Genomic DNA, 18125 nt, shown 5'->3' with positions numbered 1-18125 from the left:
AGCTTCTTCATCATCTCCTTCCACAGATGTAGTCGATTTGATTCCTGTGTACTCCATCTGGTGAGGTCCATGTGTAGTCACCGTTTATGTTGTTGCGAAAGTTATTTGTACTGAAGAAGTCGTTGGTCTTGCAAAATTCTATCATGTGATCTCCAGCATTGTTTTTATCACCAAGGCCATGTTTTCCAACTACCCATCCTTTGTCTTTGTTCACAACTTTCACATTCCAATTACCAGTAATTATCAATGCACCTTGGTTGCATGTTTGATCAGTTTTAGATTGCAGAAGTTGGTAAAAATCTTCAATTTGTTCATCTTTAACTTCGGTGGTTGGTGTATAAATTTTAATAATAGTCCTATTAACTGGTGTTCCTTGTAGGCACAGGGATAGTGTCCTATCATTGACAGCGTTGTACTTCAGAATAGATCTTGAAACATTCTTTTCGACGATGAATGCAAAGCCTTTCCTCTTCAATTTGTCATTCCCAGCATGGTAGACCATATGATTTGTCTAATTCAAAATGGCCAATACCAGTCCATTTCAGCTCACTGTTGCCTAGGATGTCAATCTTTACGCATTCCATTTCATTTTTGACAACTTCTAATTTTCCTAGATCCATACTTCGTACATTTCATATCCCAATTATTAATGAAAGTTTGCAGCTATTTCTTCTCATTTTGAGTCGTGCCACATCAGCAAATGAAGGCCCTGAAAGTTTGACTTCATCCATGTCATTAAGGTCAACACTACTTTGAGGAGGCAGCTCTTACCCAGTTATATTTCGAGTGCCTTCCAACCTGAGGGGCTCATCTTCTGGCACTATATCAGACAATGTTCTGCTGCTATTCGTAAGCTTTTCACTGGCCAATTTTTTCAGAAGTAGAACACCAGGTCCTTCTTCTTAGTCTATCTTAGTCTGGAAGCTCTGCTGAAGCCTCCTCCACCATGGGTGATCCTGCCGATATTTGAAATACTGGTGGCACAGCTTCCAGCATCACAGCAACCTGCAATCACCACAGTATGGCAAACTGACATTGGTGTACACCTATCTATTTGAGGTCCTGCTTTCAAGTCTCTTGGGTATATACCCAGGAATGGATCATATGGTAATTTTATGTTTAACTTTTTTAGGAAGCACCAAAAAAATTTACAACCACAGCAGCTGTACCATTTTACAGCCCTACCAGTAATACGAATATTTCAGTTCCACCACATCCTCTTAAAAAAAAAATTTTTTTTTCTTGACATTTTCCATTTTTCTGATAATAGCCATCCTATTGTTGGTTAGTTGTTGCTGAGTCAATTCCAACTCATAGCGACCCCATGTGTGTTCCATAGGCTTTTCAAGGCTGTGACATTTTGGAAGTAGATAGCCAGGCCTGTCTTCCAAGGCATGTCTGGATGGGCTTGAACCACTAACCTTTAAGCTAGTAATCGAGTGCTTAACTGTTTGAGCCACCCAGGGACTCCTAATAGGCACCCTAGTGGGTGTGAAGTAGTATCTCATTGTGGTTTTAATTTGACCATTTTTTTAGATCAATTTTACATTCAGTAAAATGCACAAATTATAATTGTAGAGCTTAATGAATGTCTACATATGTATGCACATGTAAAACCACCAATAATATCAAGATAAAGAACACTTCTGTCACCCTAGAAAGTTTTCTTGTGCCTCCTCCCTGTCCACTACCACTCCAAAGGAATCTGCAATTCTGTCTTCTACCACCATAGAAGACTAAGGTGCACCTGACCCAAGCCATGGTATTTTCAATCGCATCATATGCATGTGAAAGCTGGACAATGTATAAGGAAGACTGAAGAAGAATTGACGCCTTTGAATTGTGGTGTTGGTGAAGAATATTGAATATACCATGGACTGCCAAAAGAATGAATAAATCTGTCTTAGAAGAAGTACAACCAGAATGCTCCTTACAAGCCAGGATGGCGAGACTGCGTCTTACATACTTTGGACATGTTGTCAGGAGGGATCAGTCCCTGGAGAAGGACATCATGCTTGGCAGAGTACAGGGTCAGCGGCAAAGAGGAAGACCCTCAATGAGGTGGATTGACACAGTGTCTGCAACAATGAGCACAAGCATAACAACGATTGTAAGGATGGCTCAGGACCGGGCAGTGTTCCGTTCTGTTGCGCATAGGGTCGCTATGAGTCGGAACCGACTCGACGGCACCTAACAACGACCACCACCACCACCAGAGATCACTCTGCATGTTCTAGAACTTCAGATAAATGGAATCATGTAATATGCACGCTTGTGTCTGTTTTCTTGCTTGACATTAACGTATATGGGATTCATCCCTGTTATTATGTGTATCAGGGGTTTGCTCTATTTCATTGCTGTGTAGTATGCCAATGTGTAAATACACCACAATTTGTTTATGCATTCTCCTGTTGATGGATATTTGGCTTGCTTCTAATTTGGGGCCATTGTGAATCAAGCTGCTAAGAACATTCTTGTGCAAGTCTTTTTGTGAATATAAGCACTCATTTTTCTTTGGCATATACCCAGGAGTAGAATTGTTGGGTCATACGTTAGATGTATGTCTAACTTTATAAAACACTGCCAAATGGTTCTTCAAAGGGGCCAGTGCCATTTTATTCTCCCATAGCGGTGTTCCCAAAGGCATTCGACTGTGTGGATCATAACAAATTATGGGTAACTTTGGGAAGAACGGGAATTCCAGAACACTTAATTGTGCTCATGAGGAAGTTTTGCACAGATCAAGAGGCAGTTGTTCAGACAGAACAAGGAGATACTGAGTGGTTTAAAGTCAGGAAAGGTGTGTGCCAGGGTTGTATCCTTTCATCATACCTATTCAATCTGTATGCTAAGCAAATAATCTGAGAACCTGGACTATAGGAAGACAAACAGGGCATCAGGATTGGAGGAAGGCTCATTAACAACCTGTGTTATGCAGATGACACAATCTTGCCTGCTGAAAGTGAAGAGGACTTGAAGCACTTACTAATGAAGATCAAAGACCACAACCTTCAGTATGGATTGCACCTCAACATAAAGAAGACAAAAACCCTCACAACTGGACCAATGAGCAACATCATGATAAATGGAGAAAAGACTGAAGTTGTCAAGAATTTCATTTTACTTGGATCCACAATCAACAGCCATGGAAGCAGCAGTCAAGAAATCAAACAATGCATAGCACTGGGCAAATCTGCTGCAAAGAACCTCTTTAAAGTGTTGAAAAGCAGTTACCTTGAAGACTAAGGTGTGCCTGACCCAAGCCATGGTATTTTCAATTGCATCATATGCATGCAAAAGTTGGACAATGAAAACGGAAGACCGAAGAAGAATTGATGCCTTTGAATTGTGGTGTTGGTGAAGAATATTGAATATACCATGGACTGCCAAAAGAACGCACAAATTTGTCTCAGAAGAAGTACAACCAGAATGCTACTTAGAAGCAAGGATGGCGAGACTGCGTCTTACATACTCTGGACATGTTGTCAGGAAGGATCAATCCCTGGAGAAGGACATCATGCTTGGCAGAGTGCAGGGTCAGTGGAAAAGAGGAAGACCCTCAACGAGGTGGATTGACACAGTGGCTGCAACAATGAGCTCAAGCATAACAACGATTGTAAGGATGGCTCAGGACCGGGCTTTTCATTCTGTTGTGCACAGGGTAGCTACGCGTCGGAACAAACTTGATGGCACCTAACAACAACGACATGGCAGTGTGTGAGAGTTCCAGTTGCTCTATTTCTGTGCCAACGGTTGTTGTTATCTGTCTTTTTAATTCAGCCATTCTGGTGGCTGTGTACTGATACCTTTTTGTGGTTTAATTTGCATTCCCCTTCATTGACTATTATCTAGTTGGCTGTGTTGGCCACCCACCTGGAGTCCCTGTACCGGCCCTCGCCTCCCTACAGTCCATCCTGCACCCAGCAGCAGGGGCATCTTGTTGTCAGGTCACGCCCTTCCTCTGCTCTCAGCCCACTGAGAGTAAAATCTGAGGTCCTGATGGGCCCTGCTGTGCTGTCTCTGCTTCCGCCACACTGGGCCTCCTTGCTGTTTCAAGGACAAGGCGGGCACCTTCCCATTCCTGCCTCCGCACTTACCCGGATGTGTTTTCCTCCTTCTAGTCTCAGCTCAGATGTCACCTTCTCGGTGAGACCTGCTCTGGTCCCCACTCCCAGCCTCCCTTCCCTGCTTCGGTTTTCTCCCCAGCACTTAGCACCATCTAACATATCAGGTGGCGCATTTATTGTCCGTCTCCCCCTCTCTGAAGTCAGCGCCCAAGGACAGGATTTTTGTTTTGTTCATTGTTACATCCCAGGGTCCAGATCAGTACCTAGCACATAACAGAGGCTCAGTCAATACAGGTTGAACAATTGAAAACACAGGTAACATGGCATTACATCTTTTTTTAATAGAGGCGAAATTCACATAACATGAATTTAACTACTTTTTAGTGTGGTAAAAAGATATATAACAAGACATTTGCCATCTCAACATAAAATTAACCACTTTAAATTGAACTATTTAGCAGTATTTAGTACATTCATGACACTATGCAACCACCATTTCAATTTAGTTCCAAAATACTGTTATCACCCCAAAAGGAAACCCCATACCCATTAAGCAGTCAGTCTCTATTCGCCCTCCCCACAGGCCTGGCAACCACTAATCTGCTTTCTGTCTCTATGGATTTACCTTTTCTAGACATTTCATAAAAATGGAATCATACAATATGTGACCTTTTGTGTCTGGCTTCTTTCACTCAGCATGCTTTAGAGGTTCAGCTACACTGTAGCATGAATCAGCACTTCATTACTTTTTTGTGGCTGAATAATATCCTATTGCATAGATACAACATGCTTTTGTTTATCTATTCAGCCATTGATGGACACTTGGGTTGTTTTCACCTTTTAGCTATTGTAAATAACACTGCTATAAACACTTATGTACAAATGCTTGTTTGAACACCTGTTTTCAGTTCTTTGGGTATATGCCTAGTAGTGGGATTGCTGAGTCAGATGGTTATTCTATGCTGAATTTTGAGACACTGCCAAACTATTTTCTACCGTGTAACACGGCATTTTGACAGAGATGTTTTGACGTGGCCTCATCAGCCTCTAATGTGACCTGAATACTCTCTCTTTCCCTTTTCGCAATTAAATGTCTCTGAGCTTCTTTCCGACTCCCTCCCAACCCTGAGTCTTGCCACATCCGTGAGCCTCTCTCCAGCCTACAGGCAAAATGTCCCTCCTCCGTGGAATTGGGGTTGGTTGACCAGGCTTCCCATCCCAGTTGAGTGCCCCACAGCACCCCTCCCCATGTGACCATCCCTGGGGCCTGATCAGGAGATGGGGGTGGGAAGTGGCTAATCAGACTCTCTTCCTCCGTTAGGCACTCTGCCTGGGCCCACGGGTCCCCTGGAGGTGGGACAATCCCAGGTGTCACCCCACACCCTGGCCCCTCTCCCTTATGCCCCCTCGTCTCCCTCCTCCAATACACAAGAATCTTTCCTCTCCCTTAGCTAATAAGTGGGGGGAAGGGGAGATGACCCAATTTATGTGACAACAAATAAAGAGCTGCCATGATGGGGGGGGTTAAAGGATAAAAAATACCTTGGGTAATGCCATCTTCTGCATCTTTATTTTTTGAAATGGATCGTTCTGGACGCGGGCAGAAGGCCTGATTTAATATCCTCATGGAAAATACTGCACCTGATCCAATTACCACGGGAATTTTGATACAGTCAGCAGTCAAGATGAAAGATTCAGAGGCGCTCACTGCAGGAGTAAACACGGAGACCGAATTACTTGGGCTCCTCGGGGAGGAGTTAGGTGGTTCAGGTCGCTGTGAGGGTACCTCAGGCCATGCTGGGGGGCATGACTGGGGCTGGTTTGCCACAGCCTCTGATGGGGGCTCAGGGCCCATGCTTCTGTGTCCCATGGCCAGCCCACTGCACTCCCATCTGGGAGCTGGGGCTCAGGTGTGGCAGGCCAGGGGGTCCACGAGGAGAGATACCTGTGGCCCAGCCTGGCCTGGGGGTCGTCCATGATGCCTACCCTTACCAAACTCTGTCCAGGCTGCTTCTTAAACCCCTCTCTAGTGGAGCCACCCCACTCAGTCTCCGAGCTACCAGCCTAGCCCAGGCCCCAGACCCTCCCCTAGACACCAGTGGCAGCCCCTCTAACTTCCCTGTCTCGTCCTGCTGCTCTCCAATAAGGGGTCGCTTATAACCGCACGTCTGATGACCTCTTCCATGCTCAAATTCCTTCTGTACCCCCCAGTTGTTCTCAGGAGAAAGTCCAAAGTCATGATACACTTTCCTGGGGCTGCCAGACCTGGCCCTGCCCCTCTCCAGCCTGTCCCTCGCCTTGCTCCCTGTATCTACCTGGCCTCCACCCATGCTGGCCCCCCTCCAGCACCTTCCTGCCTCTAGGTCTTCACAGGTGCTGTTCCTCTGCTGGCACGGATGTTCTGCTCTCATACCTTTGTCTGTGCACATGGGTGTACACCCACACACACCTGTATGTACACATACACTCACGCACACACATACACTCTCATACACCGATATATACACATACACTCACACACACACACCTATATATACACATACACTCACTCACACACACACACACGCACACCTATATATATATATATATATGTATATATATACACTCACACACACACACATACACATACACACACACACACATTGCCCGGCAGGATCACAGTTGAAGTCTCGGCTTAAACACCACCTCCTCAGGCACACCTCCCCGAACCCAGACCAGACCAGGTCTCTCTGCTCTGTGCGCTCTGAGCCTCTGCCTTTTCCCTGCAAGATGCTGGCCACGGCTATAATCACAAAACTCTACAAGGAATGTCTATTGAAAGTCTGTCTCCCCCCACTGGACTCCTGCTGCACAGACATCAGAAGGACCAGAAGCTCCTGGTTCTCTGCCCTCCGCTGTCCCATGCTGGTCATACCACTTAGGGTAAGGTTCTAGACTCTGTGAGCCTCAGTTGACTGATCTGCAAAATGGAACAATAACATCTAGTTCACAGAGCTGGACGAAGTGAGATGCTGAAGAACAGGAGCGTGATGAAAAGCGTAGGTTCTACCGCCAGGCTGTTCAGGGTCACCTCCCAGCTCTGCCACACCCCAGCTCTGTATCTCAAGTTTCCTCGACTGAGAAACGGTCGTTATGAGGATTGCCTGAGTTAACTGTATGCAAAGCTTCAGCACCATAGCAATGTTAGCTGTTGGTATCTTCTTCAGTACCCTGAACACTTCCTGGATATTGTTCAAGTTCAATGACTTCCCCTGCTTGAATGGGACGGTTAACTAACGGCTCCTGGCAGAGTCCCCCCATTAGAGACCTGCTGGCTACCATCAGAAGGCCCTGATCGTTAAAGACCAAAGTGTTTCCCTCCGAGGCGAGATGTGGGCCACACGCCAATGCCTGAGGCTGAGTCTGTCCCCGGAGCGCACTTACCTCTGTTCCGTACACAGGAGCGGTAAGTTTTGAATAGGGACGCGAGTATGTCACGTGAGAGTTTGATGTTCCCTGGGGTGGCTTTTGTGCACAGAAAAGATAACTCAGACGATGACTTTGATTTTGAAAATTAACATTTGATTCATGAATGTTGCACATTCAAAAACGCTGTTCTTTCTCACGTTTTATATTCCCTCTACGTAGCTTGCTATTCTATTTATAAATCCAGCACAGCCAACAATCCCTTTTAAGGGCCGTTTGATTACTGCTTGGTCCCATTTACAGAACTAGCTAATAAACCCCTTTCAACATTTTAGACTACATAAATACATTTAATATATTCAGTTTTCTTTTTAAGTACTTCGAGTGCTTGACAGAGAAACCAACCTCTTTCCAGATTTAAGTACGTCTTTTGTGCTTCTAATAAACTGAACTTATCAATGTGGTGATTTCCTACACTGTTTACAAACTTCCTAAGGGTTCATCTTAAAATCCCAAGTCTAAATCAAGTAGTCCATCTCACATTTTAAATTAGAATCACAAGGCCGATCTAGTACTTCAGGTCAGCAAAAATCTCCTGAACGTTACAAATATTAAAACCCCCCAACGTGCACACACCTGAATAAAAATATTAATATTATTGTTTTGAGTCTCTTTAACATGTCTGTACAGTACTTGGTTCTAATATTTCCTGGGCTGAAAGATGCTTACCTACCATGGAAGTGTTTTTGTCATAGCCAGCAATTTTGGGGTTGCCCCCCCAGCTGGCTGAAGGTCATAAGGACCAGGGTAACCCACATCCTCACCCACAACCTCCAGTAGCACTGGAGCCCTGGTGCAGTCAAAATGTTGACATCCTCCAGAGAGGAGCTCCGGCCCTCCAGGATGAGTTCCCCAGCCCTTCATTCTCCTATCTGCTCACACCAGCTCACAGCCCCCTACCTGGACCCTCCCCCAGTTGATTGGATTCAGCTAATCGGTTTACTGCTTCATTCTGTCCTGAATTCTTTTCATATTCCTCCTCTCGGTTAGGGCCACCACTCTAGAGGACATTTCATGACGGGTGATTGGATTCTGTGTCTCTCCTGGGGTTTTGTCTGCGGCTGTGGTTATAGTTCTGAGGTCACACCAAGGACGGGGTGAGGGTAGGAAAGCATGGTAGGAAGAGGCCTGGAGGGAGGGGCGGCCGTGAGGAGCATGGGGCTCTCCTAGGGCTGCAGGGTGAAGGGGTGCCCCAGTCTCCTCACTTTTGCCAAGTGCAGGCTCTGCAGCAGGCTGCCACCAGGGGGCAGGAAAGATTTCTCTTCCCCAGTGGATGTGGTTTAGGGGAAGATCAGGGCCTTTGAATCAGGCTGGGAGCTGGCTGAGAGAGAATCGCACTTGCCCTACTTGCCCCGCCTTTCCTGCTGTGTGCTGTTGGGCAAATTGCTCGCTCTCTCGGAGCCTCACCTATTAAACAAACCAACGACACACAACCAAACACCAACCTCTTAAAATTAAAAAAAAAAAAAACCTGTTGCCATAGAGTCAATTCCAACTCATAGCGACCCTATAGGACTGAGTAGAACTGCCCCAAAGAGTAAGTCAGACATAAATGGACAAATATTGTATGATCCCACTTATATAAAGGCAAAAGTAGATTAGTGGTTACCAGGGCCATGTGGGAGAGCAAATGGGTTATTGCTTCAGTGGCTCTGAGTTTCTGTTTGGAAAACGGTTTAGAAATGGATAGTGGAAATGGTTGCACAACATGGTGAATGTAATTGATGTGGCTGAATGGTATGCCTAAAAGGGGTTAAAACAGCAAATGTTTTGTTGTGTATTTTTTTACCACAATAAAATTGAAAAAAAAAAAAAACAACCCTCACTTAGCACTGCCTCCTGGGCAGGGCAGGGGTGAGCAATGAGCTTAGGGCCTGGCGCCCTGTAAGCCCTTCATATATTCCAGCCTCCTTGCTGGGAACAGCTTCCTCCAGAGATCTGCCTATGGGGAGGCTGCAGCCGAAACAGACCTTACAAATGGTTAATGTGTTGCAACCCAAAAGGTTGGAGGCCTGAGTCCACCCAGAGGCAACTCAGAAGAGAGGCCTCATGATCTACTTCCAAAAAATCAGCCACTGAAAACTCTGTGGAACACAGTTCTCTTCTAATACATATGGGGTCACCGTGAGTTGGAATTGATTTGACGCAACTGGTTTTATTCCACAGCAGCCTTCGTTACTGAGCACTCACCAGGCGCCAGGCTCACAGGAGGGGCTGCCCATGCATTCTCACGTTTGATCGTCACCAAAAGCCTAGGAAGGCAGCATTAGTATGCGCTCAGTACTGGCACCCAGAGAGATTAAGTAACTTGCCCAAAGTCACACAGCTTAGAAACGATAGAGTCCAGGTTTGCACCCAAGTCAGTCTGATTCCTCAGTCCCCTCATCTTGGCCCCTGTCCTGTCCTTTCCCAGGGCTCTGGGACCCCAAATGCAGGCCTGGACTGAAAGAGGCAGCTGGAGGTAGGAAGAGGCAGGCGTGACCAAGCCTTTTCCACAGCGGAGAGGATTCCGTTCCATCTCCCGTCACTCCCTCCTCAATTATCTCGCCACAGGGAACCTGCAAGTATCAAATCCTCTGGGAAGGCAGCTTCTTACAGATGAAAGCCAAAGCCTGCAAACCCAGACTGACAGCCCTGTGGTGGGGGCACCACCAGCCCCTTGTCCGGCCCAGTCCGGCCTCTCCCTGTGTGACCGAGGGAAAGATGGGGGCTGTGGAGTGGGCCGGATAGGGTGGGGGTCTCCCCCACCTCTCCTCCTGTCCCCGCCACCAGTGGGAAGGGGAGGTTGTCTTGGTAACTCCGGCTAAGTTGACATTAGTCATCTTACCAGGGATTCTTTCCTGTGATGAAAGGTGCAGCGAGGAGGGAGGGAGGGAGAAGAAGGGAGCCTACGAGCCTAGGGCCCCCCTTCCTTGGGGCTGCTGATTTAATAAGACCCAAAGGCAGCTTTGAGGATTGTTTTCTGCAGGAAACCTCAACCTCAGGTTTGAGATGTATCCACAGGGTCTGGGGGAGCCAGGTCCGAGCTGGGGAGGGGGGTTGGGGTGCTTGTAGGGATGGCCTTTTCTGCCTCAGGCCTGGACCCCATGGGAAGGCATTCGGGTCATAACCCCCTCAAGAGCCAGGGCAGAGTCTGGGAAAGACCAAGTGTGGGTCTATGGCTCTGAGGTGGGGACAGGGAGAGGACCCTGGGAGGGTGGCCCCAATGGCCGGTGGTTGGACCTCAGGCCCTGAGGTGGGCTTGAGTCTCCTTTGATCTGGGCAAGTCACTTCCTGTTCCTCCTCAGTAAAGAGGGGAATAACACCTACCTGCCGATGCTTGTAAACAAAGGCCCTCCGCTCTCACAGATGGCCACTGTTGGCATTATCACAGATGAAGTGGGATGGCCAAGCCCAGCCTAACTAAGATGTCCACCCAAAGAGCTGAGCAGAAGGGAGACCAGGTCCCTTTTTCCTTCTCTGTTTTTAATCAGCTCACAATCACCTAACTCCCTTAGATTCGGAAAGAGATGCTGAGAAGAAGCTGGGCTGTGTCCTGGGCTGTGTCCTGCTCTCGGGCAAGAGTCCATTCCTGTCACTATCCATTATTCATTCGAGTGGGTCCTCTTTCACTGAAGCTCAGAGAGGTGAGGTGACTTGCCCTGGGCTGCCATGCCTAGGGGAGTGACTTGGGGGGGTAAGGGTGAGGAGGCATCTGCTGGCTGGCCCTTCCTCTGACAGCTCAGCTCTGTCCCCCCATGTGGAGAGACCCTCTGGTTTCCCCTGTAGGGGGGATGGCTTCACAGGAAAATGTCCGCACACTCTAATCCAATCCTTTTCATGATCTAGGCCACATCTCCAGGGAAGTCACTGTGTCGGAGACCAAACTTGGTCTAATAACTGATCACCCCAAGGCACCAGCCCATGACCTGAGTGGCGTGGGAGTTGTGTTATAAGCACAGAGCTGAGGACCAGCCGCCTGGGAGTACAGAAGCTTTCTAAAGTTGCTCTACTGTGCCGGAGACCCAGGCCACCCCCCACTGCCCCAGGGGCAACGCTTCCTTCCTCAGCGTCATTACTGACAAGGTTGCTACGAGTTCCATATTAATCAGAAGAGATTTCATTTACTGAGCACTTGCTACGTGCCAGCCCCTTTGTGCAATCTGCATGCTCTACAGAATGTTATTTCCATTTTACAGATGAGACACGTGGGCTCAGAGAGACAAAGTCACTTACTGTCTTAGTGAGTTTTCCCAGAAGTAGACCTGCATCAAGGATTTCAGGGCAAGAGACTTTATTAAAAAAGTGCTCCCAGGAGAAGCCTAGAAGGAGGTGAGAGAAGTCCAACAAGGGCGCAGTTTCAGGTGATGCCCCAGGCTTGGCCTGATCACCTGAGGATCACCAGAGCATAGGCTGCACCCTCAGCGTTTGTCCCATCCGGAGGCCAGAGCATAGGCTGCACCCTCAGCGTTTGTCCCATCCGGAGGCCAGAGCATAGGCTGCACCCTCAGCGTTTGTCCCATCCGGAGGCCAGAGCATAGGCTGCACCCTCAGCCTTTGTCCCATCCGGAGGCCAGCATCTGGCCATTTCACAGTTAGCAGCAAAGCCCTGAGATGCCGGGGGATGGTCTGCAACCCCAGTTCAAAAACCAAAGACCAAAACTGACTCAGCCTGTATCAGTTTCCTGGGGCTGCTGCTGCTGCAAAGCACAGCAATCTGGGTGGCTTAAAACCCCAGAAATACATTGTCTCATAGTTCTGGAGGCTAACTGTCTGAAATCAAGGGTCATGGTCTGGAAACCCTGGTGGCATAATGGTCAAGTGCTATCTATGGCTGCTAGCCAAAAAGTTGGCAGTTCAAATCCACTAGGCGCTCCTTGGAAATTCTTTGGGGCAGTTTACTCTGTCCTATAGGGTGGCTATGAGTTGGACTCGATAGCAATGGGTTTTTTTTGGTTTTGGTCTCTCTGAAGGTTCTAGGGGAAGGTCCTTCCTTGCCTCTTCCAGCTCTGGTGGTTCACTGGCTGGTAGATGAGTCACTCCAATCTCTGCTTCCATCTTCACACAGCTGTCCTCTCTCTGCATCTCTTTGTCTCTCTGTCTCTCCTCTTCTTATAAAGACACCAGCCATGGATTGGAACTCACCCTACTCCCTTTTAACTGATAACATCTTCAAAAGACCCTATTTCCAAACAACGTCACACTCGCAGATGCTGGGGTTAGGACTTCAACATATATTTGCGGGGGGCCGGGGCGGGGGGACAAAATTCAACTCATAAGAAGGACTCAAGGGGACCTGTGAGGGACACCAAAGGTCTCTACTGTACTTGCTCTAAGTCACACCTAGTAAATGGCCAGCCCTGCAAGGATGCTTAACCACTGCCCTACACCGCCGCTCCCTGGAGCTCGTTCACTGTCCTCACTCAGACCCCAGGCTTTCTCTTGGTTTCCGAATCTCTGCTTGGAAGCCAGCAGGCGTATTCTGGGTGCTGAAATGACAGGGGCATATTTTGCATGCTTTTATGATGCCATGTATTGTATCATACTCTAATGCATGGTCTCATCACAGAAAATATCGCACAGAAGCTCTCATGTATTATTTATGCTGCCAGATTCTTGGCTGGGGTAAAGGAAGGGCAGTCTTAGATATATACCCATGAGACTGCAAACTCGGAGAACTCCCTGTGCTCAGAGGAACAATTAGACATGCCTAAATTAGAGCCCCTCATCTTGGGTGGCAGAACAAACAAACAAAAAATTGAGATGGTTTAAAGAAAATGATGCTGTAAATGACACTGCAGTTGGCCCATGGATCTCGCCAGATCTAGACAGGGGACTGAGGTTTGGAAAACACTGACCCACATCAAACTTTCCATTTGAGGGATGAGGAAATGAGGACCACAGAGGGGGAGGCGGGTACAGCAATGTACCCCTATAATAATCACTTCTGCCCTTTACTGAGTGTCAATTATGTACTGGTCAATTTCATCTACAGTATCTCATTGGCTGCAATGCTCACAATAACCCTGTTGCTGTTGTTAGGTGCCATTGAGTCGGTTCCAACTCATAGCAACCCTATGTGCACGAGAATGAAACACTGCCCAATCCGGTGCCATCCTCACAATCGTTGCTATATTTAGACCCACTGTTGCAGCCACTGTGTCAATCTCTCTTGTTGAGAGCCTTCCTCATTTTCGCTGGCCCTCTACTTTACTAAGCATGATGCCCTTCTCTAGGGACTGGTCCCTCCTGGTTCCTAGGAAGTGGGATTCATTGAACCCACTCCTGATGGTCATTTCCACTCCCTTTATTATTCCACTCCCTTATTCCTGGAAGGAGCCCTGGTGGAGCAATGGGTAACGTTCGTTTGCTAACCTAAAGGTCAGTAGTTTGAACTCAGTATCAGTTCCGCAGTAGAAAACACCTAGCAATCTGCTCCCGTAAAGATTACAGCCTGGGAAACCCTATGCGGCAGTTCTACTCGGTCACATAGGGTCGCTATGAGTCAAAATTGATGTGACGGCACACAACAACAGTAACTAGTCCCTGAACAGTGCAAATGGTTAAGTGCTAGACTACTAGCTAAAAGGTTGGCAGTTCAAACCCACCCAGAGGCCTCAAAAGACAGGTATGGTGATCTATTTCTGAAAGGTCACAGCCTTGAAAACCTTATGGAGCCATTCTACTCTGCACACATGGGGTTTCCATGAGTCAGAATTGACTTGATGGCAGCTAACAACTACCAGGCACAGGAAGGCTCTTACTTCCTGGCCCTCTAGAAGTTGGGCATGGCCATGTGACTTGCTCTGACCAATGAAATATGGCTGTGGTGGGTGCTTTCTGGGCCAGAGCATTTAAGTGTTGGTGTGGGACCCTCGGACTCTGGTCTCCCCTCTATGTGGTAGACCTTCTGTGAGCCTGGTTCCCAAAGCTGATGTGGCATGGTTGTGTAGAATGAGCAAAGAACAGACCTTTGTGGTTCTAAGCCACTGAGATTCTGGGGCTGTTACCCAGCCTATTGGACTGATGTGGCATCTTAGAGCTATGCAAACAGTGAGATCCAGAGACACGAAGGGACTTGCCCAAGGTCACACTGCTAAGAAGTAGAGCAGCGGGGACTCAGAATCAATCCCTTAACCATCACCCCACACTGACTCCCTTCTATCTTTGGGGATAATTGGTTTTTCAAAAGACCAACCCGTTGCTAAGACCTACCGAGCCACATCTTAGCCTCTCGAGCCTCTCCAATCACCCCCATCTGCTCAGGCTTAGACCTCTGGGCCTGGGTGGGGGGGTGTGGAGGAGAGGAAAGGTCTTCCCTGGCCTTATCAAGGGCTTCTCCCCCATCTCCTGCTCCCCAAAATTCATTCTCTACAAGGGAGCCAGGATTATCTTTCCAAATTCTGAGTGTGCTTGCACCACTCACTGTTCAAAACCAGTCAGTGGCTCCCTAGTACCCTGAGGACAGAGTCTAAGCTCCCAGTGTGACTCACCAGGCCCCTGCTGGCCTCTAATCTCCCCCTCATCACTCCATTTCTTGCCAGATGCCACACTGGCTTCTTTCAGTCCCTCAGAAACACCACACTTGTCCTACTGCGGGGCCTTTGCACATACCGTTCCATCTGCCTGGAATGCTCCCCCATGCAATCTTAGCCTGGCTCACTCCTGCCCCTCCCTCAGGCCTCATCTCAAACACCGAAGAGGCCACTGCAGTACCAACTAATAAGTGTGATGGTGGAGGGTCCCCAGGAGCTTCAGAGTCCAGAGTCAGGGGTCCAGGAACAAACAGGGGTGTGTGTGTATGTGTGTGTGTGAACACCTGTGTGTGAGCTCCATGTTCCCCAATATCCCTCCCCAGATGCTCCAGTCTCTGCCCAGGTGCCTAACCCTCCTGTATCAAGCCATGCTATAGCTATTTGATCACGCCCATCTCTCCTACTAGAACATAAACTTGATGCAGGTGAGGACTTTGCCTTACTACTGTGTGTCTCTAGTACCTAGCCCAGTGCCTGGCATAAAGGAGGCATATTGCAAATAGTCACTGAATGAAAAAATGAATAAATGAATGAAGGCTTTCCACTGGTTGACACCATGAGTGGCCTTGAATCAATGAAGGTATATTTGAATATCTCTGCCTGTTCCAGTCAGGACATAAACCCAGCAGTCCCTCTGTTGTGGTCCACACCCAGGCCAAGGCTACTCATGGTCAAGCCACTGCCCTTCATGGGGTGACACAATGGGTGAACTCATTGTCCTTCCTGCCCACAGGCCTGGCTGCACCTGGAGCCCCTATGCTCAGGATCTGGGCTCCTTCGGGGTTCACGTTCAGAAAACTTCATCCTCTTCCAGGAGTCAGGTTTTGAGCCTGTCTCCCACTGGTGCAGTGCCATGGATGGTAAAGACTTTGGTCTTTGAGCCAGAGAAACCTCAGTTCCAGTGCCTCCTCCTAGCTGTGTGACCTTGGACAAGCCACCGAATGTCTTGGTGAAAACCTCACTTTTCTTCTCTGTAAACTGGGTATAATAATTGCACCCACCTCTAATGGCTGTCATGAAGATTCAGGGAACTGCCCAGAGCCTGTAGCTGTTACTGCTATGAAATCGGCCACCCAGCGCTGCCCTCTGGACCTGTATGCCCTACACTGGCACTGATGACTAAGAGATTCACAGGGTGTTAAAGATGGGTTAGCTCTCAGTGGAGACTTTCTCCTCAACAGAACTAACCAGAGGAACTGAAGGAGCCTTGATAAGGGAGTGTTTCCCACCTGGAAGAAACTGCTCACCTGTCTGCATTCCTGGGAAGGACATATCTATCAGAGGTGCAACAGCAGTGCCACTTGAGATTTGCCCACCCCCTGAGAGCCTAGAGGTCCCCACCTTGGAAGAAGTGGCCTGGTGTCCCACCAGGCTGGAAGCTGTCTCGAGCTGGGCTGTGTAGGGGGTAAACAGCAGTGTTTGGGGGTGAGAACCTGATGACCATTAGGTAAATGCTCTCTCTTCTCCCTAAGTTCGGGGAGAGGCTTGGCATTTTTAGACTGTCATCACAACTGTTTATATTAAAATCTGTTGTGGGTTGAATTGTGCTCCCCCAAAAGATATACTCAAGTCCTACTATAGTACCTGTGAATGTGGTCTTTTCTGAAATAGGGACTTTGGAGGTGTAAACAAGTTAAGATGGCATCATACTGGATTAGAGTGGGCCATAAATCCAATGACTGGCGTCCTTATAAGAAGAGAAAAATTTGGACACAGAGACCCAGGGAAGATGGCTATGTAGCCATGGAGGCGGAGAGTGGAGTGGTGCAGCCACAAGCCAAGGAACGCCTGGAGCCATCAGAACCTGGAAAAGGCAAGGAAGGATCCTCTCCTAGAAACTTCATAGGGAGCACAGCCCTGCAAACACCTTGATTTCAGACTTCCAGCCTCCAGAACTGTGAGAGAATAAATTTCTGTTGTTTGACGCTACCTAGTTTGTGGTCATTTGTAACAACAGCGAATACAAACTTCTTGCCATGTTTCCACCCCTGTGGCCCTCTTGCGATCATTAAGTAGAGATGATCTGAAGTCCCTCGAGGTTGGAGAGACGTGAGTGTTACTGGGAGGTGAGCAGCTGGGATTGCGGGGTGGGGGTAGCCTGAGCGGGTGCCCCATTGCCCTCATTCCTGCTGTCCCTGTGGGAACTCCCCTTGTGGCTGAGAGCCTGGCTGGAGTTGGCTCTCACACCAGGCACTGACATGCCCCAGGGGTGCTGGTAGTCGTAGGTTCTGTCCTCTGTGTCTCTCACTCCCTGCCTCCTCCCGCTCACCTGCACGTAGGGAGCCAGGCGGGAAGGATTGCTCTGCTCAGGCATCACAAGTCCCCTGGGGACGGAGGCAGACCCTTCCACAATGAGCTCAAAAGGCATTTCCATTCCTTCTCCAAAGAGGTCCACTCTGGGCCAGCCAGCACCACTGGGGATGGGGAGAAATAACAGGGAACCACACAGACAAGGTCTGGCCACCACAGCCCAAGGGCGGCAGACAGGCAATCAGATTTGTGGCCTGTGCTGTGATGAGAAGCTCCAGCCTGCACCTCAGAGCCCAGGGTCTGAGTCAGCTGCGGCAGGCAAGTGGGGGCAGGAGGAGAGTGTTCCCGGCAGAGGGAAGAGGGAACAGGTTGTGCAAAGGCCCAGGGGTAAGAAAGAGGCCAAGTGTTTCTGTCTAGGGAATGGAAGAAAGCCAGGGTAACTGGTCGCGGGGCCAGATGGAAGCGGGTGCTGGACATGGGAGCATGGGTTGCCCCCCAGGGCACCAGGAAGGAATTGGGGCTTTGAGGTGGCAGTGACCCAAGGAGGTGACACTATCTGCTTTGCCCTTCCTGTCCTGTCTGGGCAGGGGTCAGGGCCTGCATTGTCATCCCCCAACCTGGAGTCGCCCACTCCCTCTCCTCATCTCTAGAAGGTGGAGTAGGTCACTTGGAGCCCCTCGGAAGTCCCCAGAGAATAATGCCCACCGCAGTGTCCCCAAGCCTCCCAGGCCTGAGGGAGGAACTGTCATTTAAACAGCCATGGGATACTCAGGTCTGTTTGATGGCTGCTGGAAGTGGGGGCTCACCTCCTCCCTCCGCAGCCTGAGCT

Source organism: Elephas maximus, chromosome 9 (genome assembly GCF_024166365.1).
Source record: "Elephas maximus indicus isolate mEleMax1 chromosome 9, mEleMax1 primary haplotype, whole genome shotgun sequence".
NCBI classification, from domain to species: Eukaryota; Metazoa; Chordata; class Mammalia; order Proboscidea; family Elephantidae; genus Elephas; species Elephas maximus.
Note: the sequence above shows the minus strand (reverse complement) of the source record.